Below are 14,831 nucleotides of genomic sequence, written 5' to 3'. Positions count from 1 at the left end.
AGGGATGTCCACTCTCACCACTGTTATTCAACATAGTATTGGAAGTCTTATCCTCAGCCATCACACAACACAAAGAAATAAAAGGCATCCAAATTGTCCAGGAGGAGGTCAAACTTTCATTCTTCGCAGATGATGTGATAGTCTATATGAAAAACCCAAAAGATTCCATCCAAAAACTACCAGAACTAATCCATGAATTCAGCAAAGTCGCAGGATATAAAATAAATGCACAGAAACTGGTTGCATTCCTACACACCAACAATGAAGTGACAGAAAGAGAAATCAAGGAATCGATCCCATTTACAATTGCACCAAAAACCATAAAATACCTAGGAATAAATCTAACCAAAGAAGTGAAAAATCTATACAATGAAAACTATAGAAAGCTTATGAAAGAAATTGAAGACACAAAAAAATGGAAAAAGATTCCATGCTCCTGGATAGGAAGAACAAATATTGTTAAAATGTCGACATTATCCAAAGCAATCTACATATTCAATTGCAATCCCTATCAAGATAACACCAGCATTCTTCACAGAGCTAGAACAAACAATCCTAAAATTTGTATGGAACCAGAAAAGACCCTGAATAGCCAAAGCAATCTTGAAAAAGAAAACCAAAGCGGGAGGCATCACAATCCCAGACTTCAAGCTATACTTCAAAGCTGTAATCTTCAAGACAGTATGGTACTGGCACAAGAACAGACACTCAGGTCAATGGAACAGAATAGAGTACCCAGAAATGGACCCACAAACATATGGCCAAATAATCTTTGACAAAGCAGGAAAGAATATTCAGTGGAATAAAGACAGTCTCTTCAGCAAGTGGTGCTGGAAAAACTGGACAGAGACATGTAGAAGAATGAACCTGGACCACTTTCTTACACCATTCACAAAAATAAACTCAAAATGAATGAAAGACCTAAACATGAGACAGGAAGCCATCAAAATCCTCAAGGAGAAAACAGGCAAAAACCTCTTTGATCTTGGCCACAGCAACTTCTTACTCAACACGTCTCCAGAGGCAAGGGAAACAAAAGCAAAAATGAACTACTGGGACGTCAAGATAAAAAGCTTCTGCACAGTGAAGGAGACAATCAGCAAAACTAAAAGACAACTGATGGAATGGAAGAAGATATTTGCAAACGACATATCAAATAAAGGGTTAGTATCCAAAATCTATAAAGAACTTATCAAACTCAACACCCAAAAAGCAAATAATCCAGTGAAAAAATGGGCCAAAGACATGAATAGACACTTCTCCAAAGAAGACATCCAGATGGCCAACTGACACATGAAAAAATGCTCAACATCACTCATCATCAGGGAAATACAAATCAAAACCACAATGAGATACCACTTCACACCTGTCAGAATGTCTAACATTAACAATTCAGGCAATACAGATGTTGGCGAGGATGCAAAGAGGATCTCTTTTGCACTGCTGGGATGGGAATGCAAACTGGTGCAGCCAATATGGGAAACAGTCTGGAGGTTCTTTAAAAAATTAAAAATAGAACTACCGTATGCCCCAGCAATTGCACTGCTAGGTATTTATCCAAGGGATACAGATATGCTGTTCCGAAGGGGCACATGCGCCCCAATGTTTATAGCAGCACTATCAACAATAGCCAAAGTATGGAAAGAGCTCAAATGTCCATTGATGGATGAATGGATAAAGAAGATGTGGGGTGAGTGTATATATATATATATATATATATATATATATATACACACATTGTGTATATATATATATATACACATTGTTTATATATATATACACATTGTTTATATATATATACATTGTATATATACATTGTGTACATATTATATACATTGTGTATATATACATTGTGTATATATACATTGTATATATATATACATTGTATATATACATTGTGTATATATACATTGTATATATATATACATTGTATATATACACAATGTATATATATACATATACAAAGATAAAGAAGATGTGAGGTATATATATATATGTATATATATATATACACATTGTATATATATATATATATACACATTGTATACATACAAATGTATGTATATATACACAATGTATATATATATACACAAATATAAATAATGGAGTATTACTCGGCAATCAAAAAGAATGAAGTCTTGCCATTTGCAACTAAAGGGTATTATGCTAAGTGAAATTAGTCAGAGAAAGACAAATATCATAAGACTTCACTCATATGAGGACTTTAAGATACAAAACAGGTGAACATAAAGGAAGGGAAGCAAAAGTAATATAAAAACAGGGAGGGGAACAAAAATAAGAGACTCTTAAATATGGAGAACAAACAGAGGTTTGCAGGACAGGTTGTGGGAGGGGGGATGGGCCAAATGGGCACTAAGGAATTTACTCCTGAAATAATTGTTGCACTATATGCTAACTTGGATGTAAATTTTAAAAACTAAATTAAATTTTAAAAAAGTTTTTATACCACTATTTTGAAATTAGAAAAATTTTTATCATATATTTTTTATTAAAAATATTTCAATAGAGGGACGCCTGGGTGGCTCAGTCGGTTGAGCGTCCGACTTCGCTCAGGTCACGTTCTCACGGTCCGTGAGTTCGAGCCCCGCATCAGGCTCTGTGCTGACAGCTCAGAGCCTGGAGCCTGCTTCAGATTCTGTGTCTCCCTCTCTCTCTCGCCCTCCCCCCGTTCATGCTCTGTCTCTTTCTGTCTCAAAAATAAATAAATGTTAAAAAAAAATTAAAAAAAAATATTTCAATAGAATGTTAATTTGATCAATTATCAAATCTCTAGGTGAATATAAAGTAAATTTAAAATTTTAATTTCATATGTAGAGCAGTAAAAACATTTCTAATGTTTTTCATTTTCTTTTTATGTCTCTGAAATTATTTAATCAGAATCAATTCTTTATTTTGAAGATTCAGTCATGTTTTGCCCATGTCTAATTTTATCATTGAAGATTTTGCTACTAAAATTTCTTTTCTTTTCTTTTTTCTTCTCTTTTCTTTTCTTTTGTAAGTAAGCCCTACACCCAATGTGGAACTTGAACTCATGACTCTGAGATCAAGAGTTGCATATTCTATCAACTGAGCCAGCCAGGCACCCCACTATCATTTCTTTTTATGACCATAATGTCTACCAAATCACATTTTCCCAGCTCTAATATTCACATCTAAATTTTGTCAAAAAAAGATTTTGTTCTTCAAGTTTTAGTTAATAAAGTTTTTCCTTCTTTCAGTTGAAAGTTTTTAAAATAAAATTTTAAGTTTATTTATTTATTTTCAAGTGGGAAAGTGCAGAGAAAAAGAGAGAGAGATTCTTAAGCAGGCTCCCCAGTGTCGGCGCAGAGCCCCATGCAGGCCTCAAAACCACAAACCATGAGATCTTGAGCTGAGCTAAAATCAAGAGAAGGACCCTTAACTGAACCATTCAGGTACCTTGAAAGTATTGTCTTTTAGTTCAATATTTCTAAGGTTTCCTGGGTCAATATGTAAAATTTTCCATGATATGAAAAGAGATGTGATTTTTAGAAATAAAATTTACATCATTAATTTCACCATATGCAGTTTTAGCTGAAATTATTTTTATTTTATGTCATTCATACCAGTAATATTCATTTTGGATTTAACAAAAGACTGATAATTTGTATTTCTCTCTTAGAAAATCCATGAGAAAATTACACAGTTTTTGTGTGTAATTACTCAAGCTTCCTCCATTGTACTGGATGGTCTAATATTTGGCCAGTCTAATTTCTCCACATACTTAGGTCAGTTCCTATATGATGTAACAACTTTCCACACTATGGCTAATACAAAGAATAAATACTGGTATATGAAAATATTCTGAATGTCCAAAATGACAGAGTCAAAGTATCCTACTTCAGTAACACAATTATAAGGTGGATAATAAAATTTATTTTGCATTTTAGGAACTAACTAGTTCAGTCATATTAAGATATAATGAAAGCAAACTAAAAGGGCTTAAGCTAACATTGTTTCTCTCTTAAACTAGAAAAAACAAGTAAAGACCAATGTTGGCACACACACAAGAATAAAATGAATTAGTACAAATATGTTATAAGTAGCCCTGTAGATTATTCAGCCTTTTTGGAGAGCACAATAGATATACAGGTATACTACTTTGAGAAATGTACAAGAATTACTCAAATCCAAAGGAATAAAAAATATTATGCAAAGCTATTTATAGCCTCCTTCATACCAACTGAATTCTGAAAACCCCAAATTGTAACCATGATCTTATAAAAATGGTGGAATGTATACAAGAACACATACCTCTTTATGAACATTTACTTTTTCTTTAAAAAAATTTTTTTTAATGTTTATTTATTTTTGGCAGAGAGGGAGAGACAGAGTGTGAGCAGGGAAGGTTCAGAGCAAGAGGGAGACACAGAATCTGAAGCAGGCTCCAGGCTCTAAGCTGTCAGCACTGAGCCCAACATGGGGCTTGAACCCATAAACTGGGAGATCATGACCTGAGCTGAAGTTGGACGCTTAGCCGACTGAGCCACCCAGGTGCCCCTATTTTTTCACAGTGAAAATTCATTTACATTTCCCCACATTTACACTAACTCCTTTCCATTTCTTTTTGTATCTCAGTACTTTTCTCTGGGATTCACTTATTTTCTATATTTACTTAGGCTTTAACATTTCCTTTAGTGAAAACTTCCTCATGGTGAAGTGTTAATTTTTTTTCCAGAAAATATCTTAATTTCACCTCCAATCTTGAAAAAGGTTTGGCTGATAGAGAATTCTTGGTCACAGTTAGCCTATTTCAGCATAGTAAATATATCATTCCACTGTCGACTGACTTCCATACTTTCCACTCAGAAGTCATCTATAAGCCTTACTGCTGCTCCTTTGGAAATAATACTTCTCTCCCCAGTTGCTTGTTATTTTACTCCCTTATTTATAGTTTTTTCATATTTTTAAAGGAAAACTTCCAAGAATACACTAGACTAGAAATAATCATATAAAGGACTCATGTACCCATCACCTATTTAAAAAAATTATCAGTGTTATTCCTATCTTTTTTTTTCTATGTTTTTCTTCTTATGCTGTAAATACCATATACCATACCATGTTAGCACAAATGTTTTTTGTATGTATCTCTAACAGGTAAGAACTTTCTAAAAAATAACTATGTACTATTGTGATGTCCGTATTTTAACTTAATGTGTTTTAAAACTGTCTTGTCATAGTTGATTGAATCTGTTTCAAATAAAGGCATATAATTTGTACTGGATGGATTTGTATTTTTTTAGTAATAACTTGAAGGAGATATAACTCATATAGTTAAAAAACTCATCTTTTTTAAATGTACAATTTAATGGTTTGCAGTTCACAGAGTTATGCAACCATCACCACTTTACAACTTTTTCTTCACCCAAAAAGAATCTCATACATAAAAGCAATAATTTTCTACATCTTCTTCTAGCCCCTGGGCAACTGTTAATCTTTTTTAGGTCTTTATGGATTTACATAAATGGAACCACATAGTATGCGACCTTTTGTGTCCAGCTACTTTCAGTTAGCATGATGTTTTCAAGTTTCATCCATGTCGTAGTATGTACTACGTGCTCTATGATATTTTACAGCCAAATAATATTCTATCATATGGATATACCACACTTTGTTTATCCATTCTTTAATTGATGAACATTTGGATTGTTTCTATTTTTTGGCTATTATGAATAATGTTACTATGAATACTTAAGTACCAGTTTTTGTGTGGACATGTTTACATTTTTTTGGTATATATTTAAGAATGAAATTGCTGGGGGGTGGGAGGGAGAGGTGGGTGGGTGATGGGTATTGAGGAGGGCACCTTTTGGGATGAGCACTGGGTGTTGTATGGAAACCAATTTGACAATAAATTTCATATATTGAAAAAAAAAGAATGAAATTGCTGGGCCCTATGATAATTCTACATGTAACTTTTTGAGGACTATGTCACATTGTTTTCCAAAGTTGCTCCTATTTCACATTCCAACCAATAATATATGAGGGTTCTAATTTCTCCATATTCTCACCAAAACTTGTTATTGTCTGTTTTTTTTATTTAGTTATCCTAGGGTGTGTGAAGCAGTATCTCATTGTGGTTTTGATATTTTCGTTTCCCTAATGACTAATGATGTTCAATATCTTTTCATGTACTTTTTGACCATTTGCATATCTTCTCTGGAGAAATGTTTATTTGGATGTTTTTGCACATTTAACAATTGGGTTTTTTTTTCTGAGTTGTAAGTGTTCCTTATATATTCTAGATACAAGTCTTTTTATCACATATATGTTTTTGCAATATGCTCTCCCATTCTATGTGCTGCCTTTTTACTTACTTGATGTTGTCCTTTGAAGTACATGTTTTTAATTTTGATGAAATCCACTTTATCTATTTTTTTTTGCATTTTTTCTTTCAGAAAGTGTTGCCTAAACACAAAGATTTACTCCTATGCCTCTACATTTTCTTCTAAGAATATTATAGTTTTAGCTATTGTATTTAGATGTTATATCTATCTGCAGTTAATGTTCGTATATGTTATGAAGTATGGGTCCAAATGCAATTTTTTTGCATGTTGATATCAAATTGCCCCAATACTGTTTGTTTAACTTTTAAAAAATGTTTTAGTTACTTTTGAGAGAGAGACAGAGAGACAGAGTGTGAGTGGGGTAGGGTCAGAGAGAGAGGGAGACACAGAATCAAAAGCAAGGTGCAGTCTTTGAGTTGTCAGCACAGAGCCTGATGCAGGGCTCAAACTTGTGAACCTCAAGGTCATGACCTGAGACAAAGTTGGACGGATGCTTAATATACCTAGCCACCCAGGCGCTCCAATGCTGTTTGTTTAAAATATTATGCTTCCTCCATTGAATTGTGTTGGTAACATTGTCAAAATTCAATTAATTATAAACATAATGATTTATTTCTGTACCCTCAACTCTATCTCATTGATCTATACGTCTATCTTTATGCCAGTACAACACTGTCTTGATTAATATAGTAGGAAGTTTTTGAAGGAAGTTTTGTAGGAAGTTTTGAAATCAGGAAGGGTGAGTCCTCCAACTTTGTTCTTTTTTTCCCCTAAGATTGTTTGGCTATTCTGGGTCATGTAAATTTACACAAGAATTTTAAGGTTAGCTTGTCAATATCTGCAGAATATGCAGCTGAGGTTTTGATAGTGATTGCATTGAATCTATAGATCAAGTTAGGGAACACTGTCATTTTAACAACATTAAGCCTAGTCCCTGAGCACAGGATTTCCATTTAACAATGTCTTCTTTCATTTCTTTCAGCAATATTTTATAGTTAGATATTTACAAGTCTTACACTTATTTTGTTAAATATATTCCTAAGCCTTTCACTCTTTTTGATGCTATTATAAAAATTATTGTTTTCTTAATTTTATTTTTGGATTGTTCATTGCTAATGTATAGAAATAAAGCTGATTTTCGTGTATTTATCTTGTACCCTGCAACCTTGCTGAGCTCATTCATTACTTCCAATATTTTGTGTTGTCTTTAGGATTTTCTATATACAAGATTATGTCATCTGCAAATAGAGATCATTTTACTTCTTTTTCAATCTGGAAACCTTTTATTTTTCAATCTTGCCTAACCAGTTTGATTAGAAACTTCAGTACAATAGAAGCATCAAGAGTTGACATCTTTGTGTAGTTACTCATTTTAGGGAGAAAACATTCAGTATTTTTGTTTTTGTTTTTGTTTTCTTTTTTGCATCCAGTCTTTCTTAAGCATGATATTAGCTGTGGCGTTGTCTAGATAGTTTTTATCAGGTTGAGGAAGTTCCCTTCTATATGTCTGCTCAGGCTGCCATAACAAAATATTACAAACTGGGTGATTTAAACAGTAGGCATTTATTTTATCACAGTTGTGGAGGGTAGAAGTCCAAGATCAAGGTGCCAGCAGGGATGAATTCTGGTGAGGCATTTTTTACTGGCTTACATATGTCCTCCTTCTTGCTGTGTCCTAGCATGGCCTTTTCTGTGTATGTGTGTTGAGGAAGAGATTGATCTCAGGTGTTTCTTCCCTTTCATATAAGGATACCAGGTCTATCAGATTAGGATCATACCCTTATGACTTCATTTAACCTTAATTACCTCCTTAAAGGTCTTATTTCCAAATACAGTTGGGGGTTAGGGACTTATATGAATTTTAGCAAGGGAACACAATTTAGTTCATAACACTTTGTATTCCTAGTTTGTTGATTTTTTTTTTTTTTTATCATGGAAGGGCATTGGATTTTGTCAAATGCTTTTCTGCAACTGTTGATGTTATCATATAGTTTTTGTTCTTTCGTATATTAATATGGTATGTTATGTGGCATTGATTTTTTAAATGTTAAGCCAACCTTGCATTCCTGGGATAAATTCCACTTGGTCATAGTGTGTAATTGTTTTTATATGTTGCTGGATTCTCTTTACTAGAATTTTCCTAGAATTCCTAGATTTTTTTTAAGACTTTAGGTGTATAAATATTCATAAGAGATATTAATCTGTAGTGTTCTTGTTATACCTTTGCCAGGTTTTGATATTAGGGTAATACTGGTCTCATAGAATAAGTCAGGAAGTGTTCTCTCCTCTTTTGTTTTTTGGAAGAGTTCATGAAGGATTGGTTTTAATTATTGGGGGGGGGGGCTGTCTGTTAATTCTTTAAACATTTTGGTAAAATTCACCAGTGAAGCATCAGGTTCTTCATAGAAAGTTTGTTTTTTTTTTTTTAATTTTTTTTTTCAACGTTTATTTATTTTTGGGACAGAGAGAGACAGAGCATGAACGGGGGAGGGGCAGAGAGAGAGGGAGACACAGAATCGGAAACAGGCTCCAGGCTCCGAGCCATCAGCCCAGAGCCCGACGTGGGGCTCGAACTCACGGACGGTGAGATCGTGACCTGGCTGAAGTCGGACGCTTAACCGACTGCGCCACCCAGGCGCCCCGAAAGGTTTTTTTTTTTTAGCTTAAAATTTTTATTTTTTAATTTTGTACATTTTATGTTTAAAAAAATTTTATTTGGGGGCACCTGGGTGACTCAGTTGGTTAAGTGTCCAACTCTTAATTTCAGCTCAGGTCATGATCTCATGGTTCATGGGTTCAAGCCCTGTGTTGGGATCCACACTGACAGTGGAAAGCCTGCTTGAGATTCTCTCTCTCTCCCTCTCTCTCTGTCCCTCCCCTGCTCATGTGCTCTCTCTCTCAAAATAAATAAACTTAAAAAATACTTTCTTCAATTTTTTTTTAAGTTTTAAAGTAATCTCTATCCTCAATGTGGGCTTTAACTCACAACCCCAAGATCAAGAGTTGCATGCTCTACCAACTGAGCCAGCCAGGCACCCCTCTTCATAGAAAGTTTTAAAAAAAACTATTAATTCAATCTCTTGTTCAATTTGTCTATTTCTTCTTATATAGTTTCAGTAGTTCTTATCTTTCTAGGAATGTGTTCACTTCACCTGGGTAGCTAATTTGTTGGTATACAATTGTTCATTATATTCCCTTAAAGGGGAGTTACAACACCATAAAGTTCTGAGTCAGTCATTTAAAAACAAAACAAAACAAAAAAAGAATCTTGGATTGTTGCAAGACTATTTCCAGAGACCTAAAAAAAAGTTGAATTTGACAGTTTTTTGCCACTGCCCTCATTGCTTTTATAGCGAAATGAAATTTTGGATGTCCTCACTCTGCTGTTCTGTAAGTGCTTCTGATTACTGTCTGTTGTATATCTACTCCATATACACATATACATATATATTTAATAATGACTACTAAATTTAGTAATTTAATAATGACTATTTTAGTATCTCACACCCTCTAGGAGAGTTGGAAAGCCACACTTTGAAACTCTCATCCAGGAACAATTTCCAAATCATACCACAGAATTGGTTCCATAAGGATTCCTCTGTTTCTACTGCTGCTCCTGTTGCACACAGATGCTGCCACTAGAACCTTTAGGAAATTAGCTCCTTTAAGAAAGTACCTGCAACCATGGCTGCCACCTGTCCTAGCACTGACTCCACTAAATCACTTTGATTCACTAGCTCCCTGTCTCCAAGTCTAATGTAGGAGGATTTTGATTGATAGGTCACAAATCTGTGCTCTGGCTGTGAGCCTGGGAAGGTGATTATTAAATTACTATTTTAGGGACATCTGGGTGGCTCAGTCAGTTAAGTGTCTGACTCTGGATTTCAGCTCAGGTCATGATCTCACAATTCATGACCTCAAGCCCCACGTCTGGCTCTATGCTGACAGCGCAGAGCCTGTTTGGGATTCTTTCTCTCTCTCTCTCTCTCTCTCTCTCTCAAAATAAACCAAACCAACCAACAAACAAAAATCTTTAATATTTGTTTAATATTTATTTATTTTTGAGAGAGAAAGACAGAGAATGAGTAGGGAAGGGGCAGAGATAGGGGGAGACACAGAATCTGAAGCAGGCTCCAGGTTCTGAGCCATCAGCACAGTGCCTGATGCAGGCTGGAACTCACAAACCATGAGATCATGACCTGAGCTGAAGTCATATGCTTAACTGACTGAACCACACAGGTGCCCCCCAAAAATGTCTTAAAAATATTTTTTTGAGTGTTTCTCCTTACTTCTTGCCAGGCCTCCTATGATAAGAATTCTCCAGACATGGGGAAGTTCTCTCCATTTTGCATATAATCCGTACAATGTCATAATTAAGGCATAATGATTTGTACATTAAATGGTTGCTTGCGATAATAATTTTGCTTTCCATAAGTCTTCTTTACTCTTGGAACCACCTCACTGCACACTTTTTTCAAGTCACTTATTTGTTGAAGAAATGGAACATTCTAATTGTTGAATTTTCCATATTCCAGATTTAGATGGTTGCATTCTCATGGTAATTTAACATGTGTCTCCATTTCTTGTATTTCCTTGTTACTGGTGGTTGGATCTAGATTTAGCTGCCTTTAAGGTTTTTCTCTTTGTTGTTAAATATTTTGGCTTCACCAAGATGTATCTCTGTATAGATTTCACTGTATTTTTCCTACTTGCAATTTGTTGGTATATTGAATCTGTAGATTGTTTTTCATCAATTCTGGAAAAAATTCAGCCATTTTCTCTTCATATATTGCCTCTTATTCTGTCTCTTTTTCTGGGGGCAGGGGGCAGGCCTCCCTGCAGGAAGACCTTAGTGCCCCTCTCCCATCCCTCAGCCATGCACCTTGCTCACCTTTTCAGCTGGCTGCTATATCCTTTATGTCATTTGTTCGCCATGGCAATTTTCATGTGTTTGTCTTTCCATGCTACATTTTAGATAGTTTCTTCTCATCTGTCCTTCAGTTTACTAATTTTAAGTTGCATCTACTCTTGTTTTCAGACTCATCCATCCTTGGTTTTTAATTTCATTTATTGTATTGTTTTATTTGTATAAGTTCTGATACTTTATCAGATCTACTATTGCTTTAAAAAAAAATGTATTTAAAAAGAGGGGCAGGGGGAGAGAGAGAATCCCAAGCAAGCTCCAAGCTCAGTGTGGAGCCAACACCAGGCTTGATCCCGTGACCCTGGGATCATGACCTGAGCCAAAATTAAGAGTTGGACACTCAACCAACTGAGCCACCCAGGTGCCACTACTATGTTGCTTTAATAGCTTCCTCTTCTTTGGAAATATTTTCAAGCTTATATTTTATTTCAATGTAATAAGCATGGGGGGGCCTAATATCTGCTGGGTTTGTTCACTGTGTTCTCACTTATGGTGGATTTTATTATGTATTGGTTATTATGTTTGAAAAAACATTCATAGAAACAATCAGAAATCAAGGATGAAGAAATTATTTTCATTTGCTTTTCCAGGCACTTGAGGCCCCTTACTTTACTAGAACTATCTTAATCTAAATTCTGAGATTAAAGTTCCCTTAACTGCCCAGGTAAGGAAACTGGGTTCTCTTGTCTTTTGTAAGCCTTTAATTTGACTAATTGGGGTATCAGAGTCTCCCCTTGGGGGTGGCCTAGGGTTTTGACTTCTGTGCCCATTGGTAAGGCCATCAAACCCAACTTTGAGTGCTAGGCTTATTCTCCTGGTTTTAACATTCTCTTAGATTAGATTTTAGCCAGGTGAATTATTCATGATCTTTTTAGCTCTCTTAAGGATATTTAAAAATATTTTGCATCCTGCTGGTCTTCCATAGGATTGGTTTGAATTACTTAGGCCATAATTGCTGAAAACAGAAGTATGGAATACTTTTTGAAAAAATCATGTCTGATAATTCTAATATAGTTATAGACATACACTTGAGTACATATTATTACCCTATATGGAGGAATGTGCTAATGCATGGAAATGTATGTACTACTAAATAAAAAAATAGAGTATGATCTTAGGAGCATTTTATGGAATAATTTTAAGAACCTTTGACATCTTCATGTAATGCTTTTTCTTTTCTCATGGCAACAAATGTAGTTAATAAATTGTGACCACTGTTCCTAAATTGTACTAAAAATTTGCATACCTTTTCCAGAATTGCCAAGAGAACAGTAATTAATGCCTAATGCCTATGTATTTCCTGGTTAAGAGCATCTGATTGATTCTATTAAAAGGCAAAGGAGAGAAATTTGTCCCCTGTGTCTCTAAATGAAGAGAGGGATGATTTCATCAAGGGGCAAATATTTATACCCAGGAGAATTTAAATAGAAAGATTTGAACAACAGTAACACTAGTCTAGTAGTATTGTGGAACTTGGCTATGGGTCATTGGTAAATCTCTGTACCTGCCACTAACACCAAGACCCTCCTCTCTTGGGGTTGAAGATTTAAAAAAAAGGAAAGAATCCCACTGTCAGCAGAGAACTGAAAGTGATATGATACGGTGTGACCGAATGTCACTGTGTTGGTTGGGGAACAACAAAAAAACCCTTTCGTTGATGTCTGTATCTTCGTGTTCTAAAACATCATGCTAATAGTAATTAAAATAGCTTTTAATTGAAAGAATAAGGTAAGACCTAGGCCAGGGTGAACTTATTCTCGGTTTTGACAGGCTCTAAGTCCTATGTTTACATGGATTATAACTAAAGAATAAATACATGAAAAACATAGAAGTGTATTTAAAAATTTTTTTTGCGTTTTTATTTTATTTTTGAGAGAGAGACAGACCACTAGTGGAGAAGGGGCAGAGAGGGAGACACAGAATCTGAAACAGGCTCCAGGATCTGAGGTGTTGGCACAGAGTATGACGTGGGGCTCAAACTCACGGATGGTGAGATCATGACCTGAGACGAAGTCGGACGCTTAACAGAGACACTCAGGTGCCACAGAAGTATATATTTTAAATAAGATCAAAAGTAAAATTGGGGAGTCTTTTTGTTTCTGATGCAGTCGTTCAAATGTATAATTTAAAAGAACTTGAATTGTATCCATACTGCATGTATTTTAAAATCACTTTTCATCCAGAATATGAAGTAACGCATACTTGAAAATGCCTTTTCCTTTTCCTTATTTCCAATATGTTAAGTGCAGTGCTACAGTCCTAGAAAGTAGTAATGAAAATTCTTAGACTTATTTTCAGTATTTAAAAAAAAATTTTTTTAACGTTTATTTTTGAGACAGAGAGAGAGCACGAACAGAGGAGGGGCAGAGAGAGAGGGAGACACAGAATCTGAAACAGGCTCCAGGCTCTGAGCTGTCAGCACAGAGCCCGACGCGGGGCTCAAATTCACGGACCGCGAGATCATGACCTGAGCCAAAGTCGGATGCTTAACCGACCAAGCCTCCCAGGCGCCCCTATTTTCAGTATTTTAAAAGTCTGATAGAAATCACAGATTTTAAAAAATCTGCACAAGCCAATGAAAATATTGCTTTGATTTTGACTGGCAATAAATTTGGTGGTATGATGCTGATTATCACACTATGGAAATTCTGATTGGCTCAGTTGTTTAAGCATTGGACTTTTGATTTTGGCTCAGGTCATGATCTCACAGGTTCATGGGATTGAGCCCTGCAGCAGTCTCGGGATCTGCCAACAGCAGAGAGCCTACTTGGGATTCTCTCTCTCTCTCTCTCTCTCTCTCTCTCTCTCTCTGCCCCTCTCCACAGCTTGTGCGAGCACTCGCTCTCTAAAAAAAAAAAAAAAAAAAAAGTATCATCACATGAGAGCAATATACTTGATAACATGTATTCAAAACATATAGTCCATGGAAGAATGTATTTAAAAGACTTGTCCTGGTAATGGAAACTGTTGGAACTATCCTAAAATACCACTTAGGCCCCACTATCACATCATTCTTTCATCCTTTCACTTACATGGTCTATGAGAAACTTATGTCCCAAATGTCTCATGGTTCAAGAGACAACCTAAATAATCACTGTCAATCCCATTGGACAGATCTGTCATGAGAATAAGGAGTTTGCTACAGATTATCAAGGCTTCAGTGTCATCAGAGGAAAAAGAATCAATCAACTGTACTAAAATCTTATTTTCCTACAAAAGATCTCAGTACTTACAAATTAATTGTATTAAAGACTGCTGACCAATCTTAATGCTAACAGATCATTCCCATAGGTGGCAAAAGCTTGTTCAAAATCTAGGACTCAAGAGATGCTTAAGGGAATAGAAATCTAAGATTCCAAAATGTAGTGCATTTTTTTTTTTTTTTCTTTAGAGACTGTTTGAGAGAGAAAGTGCAGGCACACATGAGCGGCAAAGGGGTAGAGAGAGAGAGAGAGACAGCAAGTGAGAATTCCAAGCAGGCTCTGTGCTGTCAGCCCAGACGTCTGCACAGGGCTTGAACTGTGATATCACAACCTGAGCTGAAACCATGAGTTGGATGCTTAACTGAGACACGCAGGTGC

This window comes from Prionailurus viverrinus, chromosome B1, assembly GCF_022837055.1.
Source record: "Prionailurus viverrinus isolate Anna chromosome B1, UM_Priviv_1.0, whole genome shotgun sequence".
In the NCBI taxonomy this organism is placed as follows: Eukaryota; Metazoa; Chordata; class Mammalia; order Carnivora; family Felidae; genus Prionailurus; species Prionailurus viverrinus.
Note: the sequence above shows the minus strand (reverse complement) of the source record.